This window comes from Gastrolobium bilobum, unplaced genomic scaffold (genome assembly GCF_033153095.1).
Source record: "Gastrolobium bilobum isolate Gb01-03AN ecotype WA unplaced genomic scaffold, APGP_CSIRO_Gbil_v1 utg2134, whole genome shotgun sequence".
Classification (NCBI taxonomy): Eukaryota; Viridiplantae; Streptophyta; class Magnoliopsida; order Fabales; family Fabaceae; genus Gastrolobium; species Gastrolobium bilobum.
Genome location: NW_026899657.1, coordinates 519,967 through 531,074, shown reverse-complemented (window position 1 = coordinate 531,074; position 11,108 = coordinate 519,967). Strand labels below are relative to the sequence as shown.

General features: G+C 36.5%; 5 non-coding genes across 5 annotated transcripts; all 5 read right to left on the bottom strand.

Annotated features, from left to right (window-relative positions):
- Positions 1-4,766: 4,766 nt before the first annotated feature.
- LOC133292384 (small nucleolar RNA snoR97) lies at positions 4,767-4,875 on the bottom strand. The gene has a single exon (XR_009748906.1). It is a non-coding gene; the product is annotated as a small nucleolar RNA snoR97 (small nucleolar RNA).
- A 106-nt stretch (positions 4,876-4,981) lies between these two features.
- On the bottom strand, positions 4,982-5,098 carry LOC133292383 (small nucleolar RNA Z278). Its single transcript, XR_009748905.1, has one exon. It is a non-coding gene; the product is annotated as a small nucleolar RNA Z278 (small nucleolar RNA).
- A 218-nt stretch (positions 5,099-5,316) lies between these two features.
- Positions 5,317-5,408, bottom strand: LOC133292391 (small nucleolar RNA Z223). The gene has a single exon (XR_009748912.1). It is a non-coding gene; the product is annotated as a small nucleolar RNA Z223 (small nucleolar RNA).
- A 79-nt stretch (positions 5,409-5,487) lies between these two features.
- On the bottom strand, positions 5,488-5,575 carry LOC133292385 (small nucleolar RNA U36a). Its single transcript, XR_009748907.1, has one exon. It is a non-coding gene; the product is annotated as a small nucleolar RNA U36a (small nucleolar RNA).
- A 252-nt stretch (positions 5,576-5,827) lies between these two features.
- On the bottom strand, positions 5,828-5,968 carry LOC133292386 (small nucleolar RNA snoR134). Its single transcript, XR_009748908.1, has one exon. It is a non-coding gene; the product is annotated as a small nucleolar RNA snoR134 (small nucleolar RNA).
- Positions 5,969-11,108: the final 5,140 nt, after the last annotated feature.

Here is an 11,108-nt window from a genome sequence, read left to right as displayed (position 1 = left end):
TGATTTTCATCCATCAACGGTTATAATTTATTCGATTAAAATTATTAGTTAATTAATAATAAATTTGGCCCATTAAGTTTAGCCCAATAGATTATAACCGTTGATGGACGGAAATCAACAGTTAAAATCTAAAAGGATATAAACTTATATCCTTTAAAAGGATAGATGTTTTTCCCTAAAAATAATGGTTTGTTTTAGTATAAACAAATAAAAAATTTTATTTTTTGTTATAATATTGACTTAGACAAATTCATACATGTCGCAATGAGAATCTATCGTGTCCTAAAAGTAGTTGACACTTTCACATTGGCAAAATATCTTCCTCCCTAAGTTTCAATAGGGTCGATATCGATATGAGACATAACACAATATAACACTCTGACACGTTAATTTTAAAAAATATTATATTTCGACACGTTACGACACGTTTTGATATTAAATAATATTTTTAATTTATGTAGTGTATATTATATTTAATCTTCAATAACTTAACAAAAAAAAATGAAGTTAAACTTATAATAATCATCAATCTTGCAAAGAAACATAAGATAATCCAAATATTTATATTAAACTCAATAAAATAGTAATCATAATCCAATAAATCTAATAGTTAGAGCTAAAAACGCAACGCAACACATCTTTTGAACCGTGTTTTGAGTCTCTACAACACGTTTTGGAGTGTCGGAGAGTGTCGAAAAGTATCGGACACACGTCAATATTTTTGAAATGACGGTAGTTCAAAGATTCCAACAACAACAAAAACGGAAGAATTCCTCAAATCAAATCATATGGACCACCATCTCTATATAGTTACCCACCTTAAATAACAAAAAAAATTCTTCTTTTGTACTATAGTTTCTGAGCGAACCGTGTAATCCCATCGAATAACAAATAACAGGTTTCACCACATAAAAAAGTTACAAAGAAAAACGAAGACTTAATATATTTGATATTTTGACGGATGAAATGGTCGATAAAATAAAAATAAAAACAATGGAAGTAAGAATATAATGATCTTCGTTCCAATCTTTTATTTAATATTTTTAAGAAATTTATTATTCTTATATTACATAAGAAAGAATCTATCTCCTACACATACAAATTCAATGGATCTCACATTTTTTTCTCTCTCCCCCTGAAAGTGAATTCCACTAGCACAAATGAGTGTTGGAGATAATAGTTATTTCCTACTACATCAGAAAATTATTAGCCTATTTTTAAACTCTCTTTTTTTATTTTTTGGGATAATTTTTTTATACTATCTTTAAAACAATTGAATTGTTGTAGATTTAAACCTAAGGATGTATCCCCCAAATCAAAGGGTATAATATGTCAATATGACCGTGCTCAAAGTAGTAGTGGTAGGAACCCAAGCTCAAGGGGAGTAACTGGAGTGCAATGCAAAAGTAGCTACAAAGGAGATTGGTGTGTATCGGCTTAGGTGACTCTAAATCTTAGCAAAGTGTAAGAAATCAAGTCTCTTTAATGAGAGAAGAGGGGTTTATATAAGGGAATAATATTCTCTAATGATGAGAGAGAGGGAAAAAAAATTGAGCCAAACCGTTAGCATTACCTCCTCTATTGTTGTGAGGCGTCTGCTACATCGTGTGTGTACGATGGTGAGCTATGCAGGAAGAGAGAGATTCTCTATAGTGAGGCTTTATGGCTCACTATGGAGTGTCATTTAGAAGGTTCCAATCTTGGACCTTTGGTATTGGGCCCAGCCTGTTGGGCCTGTGGAGGTCGATAAAAACAGAAGTCTCTTAACTTGGTAGCTTGTGAAGTCAGGGTTCCAAGGTGTATAGGAACTTAAGCCGACCATCTGGTAGATAAAGTGTATAGTAGGTGGATACAAAGGAGAACCAGATGGTTTCCTGCCTTTGGTTGTAGTAAGCTTTCTCTGCTCGCTATGACCGATCAATTTATTCGTCTTTAAATTGTATTTTTTGTAATGAACTTTATGCATTAGGATAAAGGGAAAGTTGGTTGGGTTTTTTGAGCTTTTCACTGGAGAAATGGGAATCAGAGTTTATTGATTCCCACATACGGCGCTAATGAACTATTGTAGATTTAGAACCAAGTCTATATCTCCCAAAAGGTATACTATGTCAATATGACAATGCTCAAAGTAACATTTGTATGAACCAAAGCTCAAGGAGAGTCACTGGAGTGCAATGCATAAGTAGCTGCAAAAGGGGAGGTAGTGTGTATCAGCTAAGGTGGCTCTAAATCTCAACAACTCAGTAAGAAATCAAGTGCCTCTTCAATGGGAGAAGATAGGTTTATATATAGGAATGAATATTCCCTAATAATGAGGGGGGAACTTAGTCAAACTGTTAGCCTTGCCTCCACTATTATTGTGAGCCATCTACTCCCATAGTGTGTTTAACATGGTGAGATGTGCAAGTAGAGAGATTCTGTATGGTGAGGCTCTATTGCTCACCATGGAGTGTCATCTAGAAGATTCTAATATTGAACTTTGGTTTTGAGCTCAACTTATTGGGCCTACGGAGGTCGACCAAAACAATAACAATTTATGATTTAAAAACATATTGGAAATTCTTTTATGAAAAATATTTCTCTCATGTGACATGAAACAAAATTGTCTCATACACACCAAAAAAGCAGAAAGGATCCATTTTTTTCTCTCTTTTCTTTAGTGGATCTCATCTTCTTCTTTTTGTTGCATGAAATAAAATTATCTCCTACAACATAATAAATGTATTCCCTTTTATGAGAAATCATATTCTCATATTACATGAGATTACTTTCTCATGTTGTATTCAGTGCAAATAATATGTCCCATTTTATTTGTGTTAGTAGGAGATAGAAATTTTCTCCTAATGAGAAAAGTAATCCTCCTCTTTTATTGATAAATACTCATATCTTCCTTCTTTTATTATTAAAATTATTATTCTTTTAATGACATGCAATGATCTCATGAAAGTATGCGAACAGCCCAGAGTGAAAAACAAACAACCAAGTTATATAGGCTTCGGGTATCCCATAAAAAAACTAGACATTAGAAGATGCCCTAATCAAATAGAAAGCTGCCAAAGGCTGAATCAAGTTCTAGGTTCGCACTGTTTGGACCTCTTGCATTCTCTTGTGTGTAAAACTTGTTCTTCCAACCTGTTTAAATTCTGGGCCTCAGTACCTACATCTGAAATCTACGTAAAATTAGAATACTAAGATTTTGTTACATAATATGGCTCATGTATACATTCTAAGTTACTTACTATTAGAAATTCAAGTTTATTTTTAATAGTATGACTCTCCAATACACGTATCCACTTAACACGTGATACGTGTATAAAGAGCCATAACTCCTTTACTATTCATCTTCTACACTCAGTTCTCCCATAGTATAACTATGCAGAATTCACCTCATAGCCATAGCTCTAGCCCATACAACCCTTAGCACCCTCAACTTGCATGTTTTGATCTACTATTATAATTGCCCCCTCCATCTGCTTTAGATCAACATACTCTACCTCCAACTTGCCTCATCTTCTACACTCAATTCTCCCATAATGTTACTATGCAAAATTCACCTCATAGTCATAGCTCTAGCCCATACAAGTACAACCCTCAGCACCCTCAACTTGCCTGTTTTGATCTATATCATTGCCCCCTCCGTCATCTTTATATCAGCATGTTCTATCCATTAGCGAAACAGTTACAAACCATATACTTCTGATTCAGTTCAATATGTAATGTTATATGTCCACAAACAGATTGCTAAAAGCTGATGGTCTGTCATTCGAGATGCCATGGTAGTCAATATTTCTCATTTTGCATGAGTGTAATTTATAGGATTCAAAATATTTTTATTGGCCTTCTTTCATGTTGTTTCCAAGAGTATATGATCATGAAAATATATTCAGTTCATGACCAAGCACTCGGTACATTACAATAACCATTTATTAAATATGACAAAAATTCATCTATTTACGGTATTCACACCTTTATAATTATTTCCACAATCATCTTATTTTTTCAAATTTGATTAGTGCTTGTAATTATTCTCACTCATCTCATTATAAGGTTTGTGGAACTTAAAATATGCTCGTGTTCTTCATTCAACAATTTAATCCATCACTAGTGGTTTTACTTTTAGGATTATGTCAGGGACTCATAATTTTCAGTAATATAACGAGAAATTCAGTTTATCCAGAATGATATAAAAAAATATTTGATAAATGTAAATATTACTAGAAATATTTAATAATTTTACTGAGCATATATTTAATTAACAGTAAAATATTACTGATAATATATAATGATTTTATAAAAATAAAATTAACTTCAAATATATTACCAGTAATATATTACTGGTAAACCTAGATTTTGATGTGAGTTGGATATTTGTCTCACATTTTCTTTTTGATGCTTTTCCTTGATGTTGGATTCACAAATACCATATAATTTATGGTAATCCAGGAAAATGATTTTGTTAACTTAAACAAAACATGGCAATTTACGTTTATCAATGTATATTAAGAAATATCCTATATCAAACACACCCTTATCAAGTCAAGGTATACAATTAAAATTTCTTTGTTAATGGTATTTATTTATAGGAACACGAGTTTTCTGAGCTATAGCTTCAGGGCAATATTAAGACTACTGCATTCAACCAATGTGAATTGATATTCAGAGTTACATCTTTATCTCAAGCAACTGCACAATAGTAGAAATTTGCAATATACATAAACTATGCCAGGAGCTCGTAATCAAAATCCTAAGATCCGATAGGTCCAATAAAATGTCGTGCTGTTATTTAACTCCAGTCTCGTGGGTTAAACAAGAGATGAAGCTGATAGACAACACACAATTTTCGAGTTTTTTCAGACTCTGATCCAATTAAAAAGGAAAAGAGTATAGTTAAACTCAGTACAAACATAAGATTAAAAACAAATAGTTCATTACCACAATGACTGAATTCAAAAGTGCAGAACACAAATTATAATAGTAAGGAACCTCAGTTCAATCTTTGCTGTCATTGGAAATGTAGCAACACCAAGTAGGTTCATCCTGAAAACAGGGACTTGGGTAAACTACAACCTCAAACAAGTTGGATTGTACCATCATCGGTGGAGAACAACATAATTTCATAAGTAAAATCAAACTTAGATGAAAAAAGATATAAGGTTTTGAGAACAAAAATAATAATAAAACTTCTATGATACAAAAATCAAGAAAGTAAATAGCCACCGCAGACAATGTCAAACAACCAAATTAACATAGTTTATATTATCAGAAGATAAAACATTTTACAATCAAGGAGCGAATAATAAAAGTACATCAAAGATAAGAGGGCTCAGAATATATTACAGCTCTATCAATCATGATTTTTCAGAAGCAGAACTGGCATTAAAGCTGAATGAATATCATCACAGCCAACTATTACACTAAAAACTGAAATAAATCTGAATTGTAAAACCAAAATTAAATTTTAAAAATAAAGAATAACGAATCAAAATTTGGCTCATATCAAGAAATTCAACCAATTTTTATCCTTTGTACTTCATCGAGAAAACTCAGAAGCGCGGATAATATGTAATCATCGCCAATAATTGAGGGTGCAAAACCTTAAAAAAAAAATCAAAACTTTTAAGATTGAAACCATCATATAGCGGATTTTTTTAGAGGCACAAACATTGAAATGTTAACACCCCCACGTGAAAACCGCCGATTAAGTTTGCGCCTCTATGACTAGCTTCATTTTCATGGCATATGTTTGAAAGCAAGCTAAAGGTGTAGTGAGGCAAATTCCACACACGAAAGCGAAAAACACAAACACAATCGAAAAAGAGGTAAAATGGGATTTTGCCGTTGCTTTGACACAGATCAGCCGTGAAGGAAAAAGGGGCTGAACTGCAACACGAACGGCGGCGATCTAGCACGTGCAATGGGGCTTTCGCGTCATAGGTTATCTCAGAGAAGCCCGGGGTGCATCGTGCAGATAATTTAACCTAAATTAAAGCAAAATCTGAAACTAAATTACAAATTTTGGTGATAACAGTGGAAATCAGGAGCGGCCATTGCCAAACCCTGGAAAATGAAGCATGGAGAAACAGATGTTACATACCAATTTATATAGGCGCAACAAAACCCTAGAAATTTCTCTCTCCAACGGCGGTGTGTTGTGTCCCCGTAAAAAGGAAAAAATTATTTTCATTATTTCACGATTCGTTATTATTTTTAATTTTAAATTTACATATTTCTTTGCTATGTATAAAATATCATTTTATTTTTTATTTTGAATAGCTCAAAAAAAAATCTCCTAACTTCTAAGGCATTGAATCACGGGTGGACCGATCAAAGGGACAAGTAATTACCTACGCATTTCGTAAATTTTAATTTTCTTATTATTATATGTATAAAATAATATTTATGATAATAATTGTTATTGAATAGATTTATATCTTAACTGCATATCCCTTCCGGGATTATGACAAGAATAAAAGAATAAGATCTTTATCCCAACAAGTTAAAGGTGGAATCTCACACCAACTAGGAGATCTTGACAGCTCAAGCTCAATAGGTAACATCTATAAATAAAAGGTTAAAGACTTTAGGTACATACCGTTTGACCTATTTACTATTATTGCTAATACTGTGCATACACACGCGTCTTGGCTATAAACTTATTGTTTCTAAGTAGTGATTAGAGTATTGGCTACGAGCCAATAAGAATATCTATCTCTAAGATATTTCTGAGTGCATACCATATTATATAGTTTTATGATTCTTTAAGACCGAACAATAATAATATATTATTAATACTTAGTTACTCCCTCATGGGCTTTTTGATCTTTTTTCCCCTCATTAATTAATTAATGATCATTTTGCCCTTTATTCAAAACTATCTACAAATTTGTCCCTCTTTAGTCGATTAACTTGAATATATAATCGATTAAATAGTCAAAACAGACAAAAATCATAGCTCATATTACATTAAGTGATTAAGTCTATCATGCATATAACCATCCCCCCATGGGACATGGTGGAACAAACAATGGTTAAACTGAGGACACGAAAGCTCACCTTGTAAGCTAGTTATCCAAACCAAGAGTCCACACAGCTCAAGACCCACAAACAGCACAATCATAACCTGCCCATACCATAATTACTCATCAATAATCATAGCTCATATTACATTAAGTGATTAAGTCTTTCATACTCATTTTAACTCATTAAATGTTGTTTCTGCAGGAAGTATTCGAATACTTCACGAGTAGTATTCGAATACTCCAGCTCTCCAGAAAGTATTCGATTACTTTCACTAAAGTATTCGAATACTCAAAAGTATCCGACTACTTTTCCCCCCAGTATCTGAATACCTCAGTATCTGAATACCAAACCTCACTGTATTCGAATACCTTCTAGTATTCGAATACTTCTTCAAAGGTATCCGAATACTTTTCTTCCCAAAAAAGTATTCCAATACTCCTGCAAGGAGTATTCGATTACCGAGGACAAATATTCGAATACTACACGGAAAGTATTCGAATACTTCTCCAACAGAATGCAGAAATTCGAGCCAACTTCTGCATAATGCCAAATTTAAGGATCCAAAAGCGATTAGGAGTCCAATGACTCCCTAAACAGATAACCACCAACATGTTATGAACCCAAAAACACATTCTTTTACTCAAATGGTTAAAGTTCCTCTTTTTAATGGATTAAACAAGCTTAGACGTCAAAAAGGCAAAGGTTAAGCTCATGGTATACCTCAACTCCGAAAATTCAGAAACAAGGCTCCTCCTTGGAGCTTACAACAAGGCTCAAGGATTCAGACACAAAAGAGCCACGAAAATACAAATCAAGCAAGGTCCTTTCTTCACCAAGTTAGCTCCTTGGAGCCAAAAATGCCATGACAATGGCTTCACCCACCCAAACACTCAAAACTCAGCATAAAACCTCCTCACACAGCAGCTGGTATACCCAGAAAAGGTCTCATTTCACACTCAATAAGATCTCTCCCACTCACACAAGGTATCTAGTGAAGAGAAATGGAGGATAAGAGTTCATAATGCACATCAAAAGGATGAGGAAGCAATGGAACAGTGGAATGGAGGATGGCAACAGCACAAGACCTATATATAGCCTCATTAACTCAAACCACACTGTATTAGCAAAAATAGCTACGCTTAGCATTTTAATCCCAAACTTAGGATTCTTAACCTACTCAATTTTACAAGAATTAACATATTTTTCTTATATTTTTCGCAACACTTTTTCGATACGCGCTTTTCATAGCCAGTATCAGTTTCTGGCACCAGTTCTCATTATTTTAACTTGAAACTTGAAATCACAATCCTATATATTATTCTAGGAATATTCATGCACTTATTATAATTTTCTGGGATACTTTGTCGGTACGCATTTATACCGAGTAGCAGAACAGGTATCTGCGCTTTTCGTCCGAAAAACGACTTTCAGCATTATTACCCACTTACTATAATTATTTAAGCCTCATAATAATTATTAGGGTCAATTACGGAATTATTTCTTAATTTCACATGATTAATTAATTAATTTCCTTACTTAACGGTGCAGGTTCTTACATTCACCCCCACCTTTTTAAGGATTTTGTCCTCAAAATGAGAATATACATGTCTTGGAAATCGGGATATTGCCGGAGAAGCTCATCCTCTCGCTCTCAGGTACACTCCTCAGTAGTTCTTCCTGTCCATTGCACCTTGACCATCAGAATGATCTTGCTCCTAAGCTGTTTCTTGCCTCGATCAAGAATTTTGAGTGGTCCGACGGGAGTCTTTAGGTTCTCCCGAACCTCCACATCGTCCGGTTGCACCACGTGCGAATGATCTGCTACGTACTTCCGAAGCTGAGACACGTGGAACACGTCGTGGATGTTGGCCAAGTTCGGAGGCTAGGCAATAGGCAACATGTCCTACTCTACCAAGAATCTAGTATGGCCCAATAAACCGTGGGCTCAGCTTCCTCACTCCGAGTGCCCGACCAACACCGGTGACAGGTGAAAGTCTCACAAACACGTGCTTACCCTCACTGAATTCCAGTGATTGATGCTTAACATCATAATAGCTCTTCTGGCGATTCTGCGCCTTCTTCAGCTTCTCTCTGATCATCTGAATCTGTTGGGAAGTATCTTGGACAAAGTCCAAGCCAGACAACTCTCTATCTCCAACCTCAGACCAACAGGTAGGAGTCCGACACCTCCTACCATACAACGCCTCGTAGGATGCCATGTCCAGGCTAGCATGGAAACTGTTGTTATACGAAAACTCAACCAATGGCAGGTACCTATCTCATGTTGAACCCTGCTCCAAGGTGCAAGCCCTCAACATGTCCTCAAATGTCTGGATGGTCCGCTCAGTCTTTTTATCAGTCTAAGGGTGATAGGCGGTACTCAATCTCAGCTGCGTACCGAAAGCCCCCTGCAGCGCCTCCCAGAACCGAGATGTGAACTTCGGGTCCCTATCACTGATGATACTCTCGGGCACCCCATGAAGCCTCACAATCTCGCGAACATAAAGTTTTGCCAACTGCTCAGTAGTGAAGCTCACCTTCACTGGAAGAAAATGGGCAGACTTCGTCAATCTGTCCACAATGACCCAGATAGAGTCATAACCAGCCTGAGTCTTCGACAATCCCACCACGAAGTCCATGGAAATGCTATCCCATTTCCATTCCGGAATCTCAAGAGGTTGTAGTTTACCAGACGGCTTCTAGTGTTCTATCTTCACCTTCTGGCAAACTAAGCACTTGGACACAAAAACAACTATGTCCTTCTTCATGCCCGACCACCAATAGTTTCTCTTCAAGTCCTGATACATATTGGTAGCACCAGGGTGGACAGTAAACTGACCCTTATGAGCCTCTGTCATCACCTCAACAGTCAACGGACCTCGAGGAACCACAATCCTCTTCTGAAAGGTCAACAACCCATCCTCATTCCAAGACACTCCGTCCTGGTTCTTCACATAATCCAGGCACTTTCTCTGCACTTGCGCCTCCTTGATCTTTTCCATGAGCTCGTTCTCTACTTGCACGGTTTCCATTTCAAGAAGTGCACCCCCAAACAAGGAAGTCACTGTCAAATCTCGAAACTGCTCAATGATGTCATAATCTCCCATGGTCAAACTGGACAGGCTCACGGATTTCCGACTCAAAGCATCAGCTACCACATTGGCCTTGCCAGGATGGTACTTCAACTCAAAGTCGTAGTCCTTCAGATACTCCATCCATCTTCTCTGCCTCATGTTCAGCTCTTTCTGATCAAACAAATACTTTAAGCTCTTGTGATCACTGAACACCGCAAACTTCATCCCAAACAGGTAGTGCCTCCAAATCTTAAAGCAAAAACGATAGCAGCCAACTCCAAATCATGAGTCAGGTAGTTCTCTTCATGAGGCTTCAACTGTCTCGAAGCATAGGCAATCACTTTGCCCAACTGCATCAACACACATCCGAGCCCCTTTCCGGAAGCGTCGATGTACAACTCAACTTCCTCAGCAGGATCAGGAAGGACCAACACAGGTGCAGTAGTCAGTCTCTCCTTCAACTCCTGGAAATATTCTTCACACTCGTGAGTCCACACAAATGGAGTCTCCTTGCGGGTAAGGCGAGTCAATGGCAGAACCAGCATGGAAAATCCCTTGATGAACCTCCGCTAATACCCTGTCAAACCCAGAAAACTCCTCACTTCGGTTACCGTCTTGGGCCTCTCCAAATCTAGCACGACCTCAATCTTGTTCGGGTCAACTGCAACTCCTTCTGTAGAAATCACATGGCCAAGAAACTTTACAGATTTGAGCCAAAACTCACATTTCGAAGGCTTAACATAAAGCCTTTTCTCCTTCAGCACTTGCAACACAATCTTCAAGTGCTTAGCGTGCTCCTTCTCCGTCTTGGAGTAAATCAAAATGACGTCAATGAAGACAATCACAAACTGATCCAGGTACGGCTGGAAAATCCTGTTCATGTAATCCATGAACACTGCGGGTGCATTTGTGAGTTCAAAAGGAATCACCAAATACTCATAGTGACTGTATCTCGAATGAAACGCGGTCTTCGGGACGTTTTTCGACTTCACCCGAATCTGATGGTATCCGGAC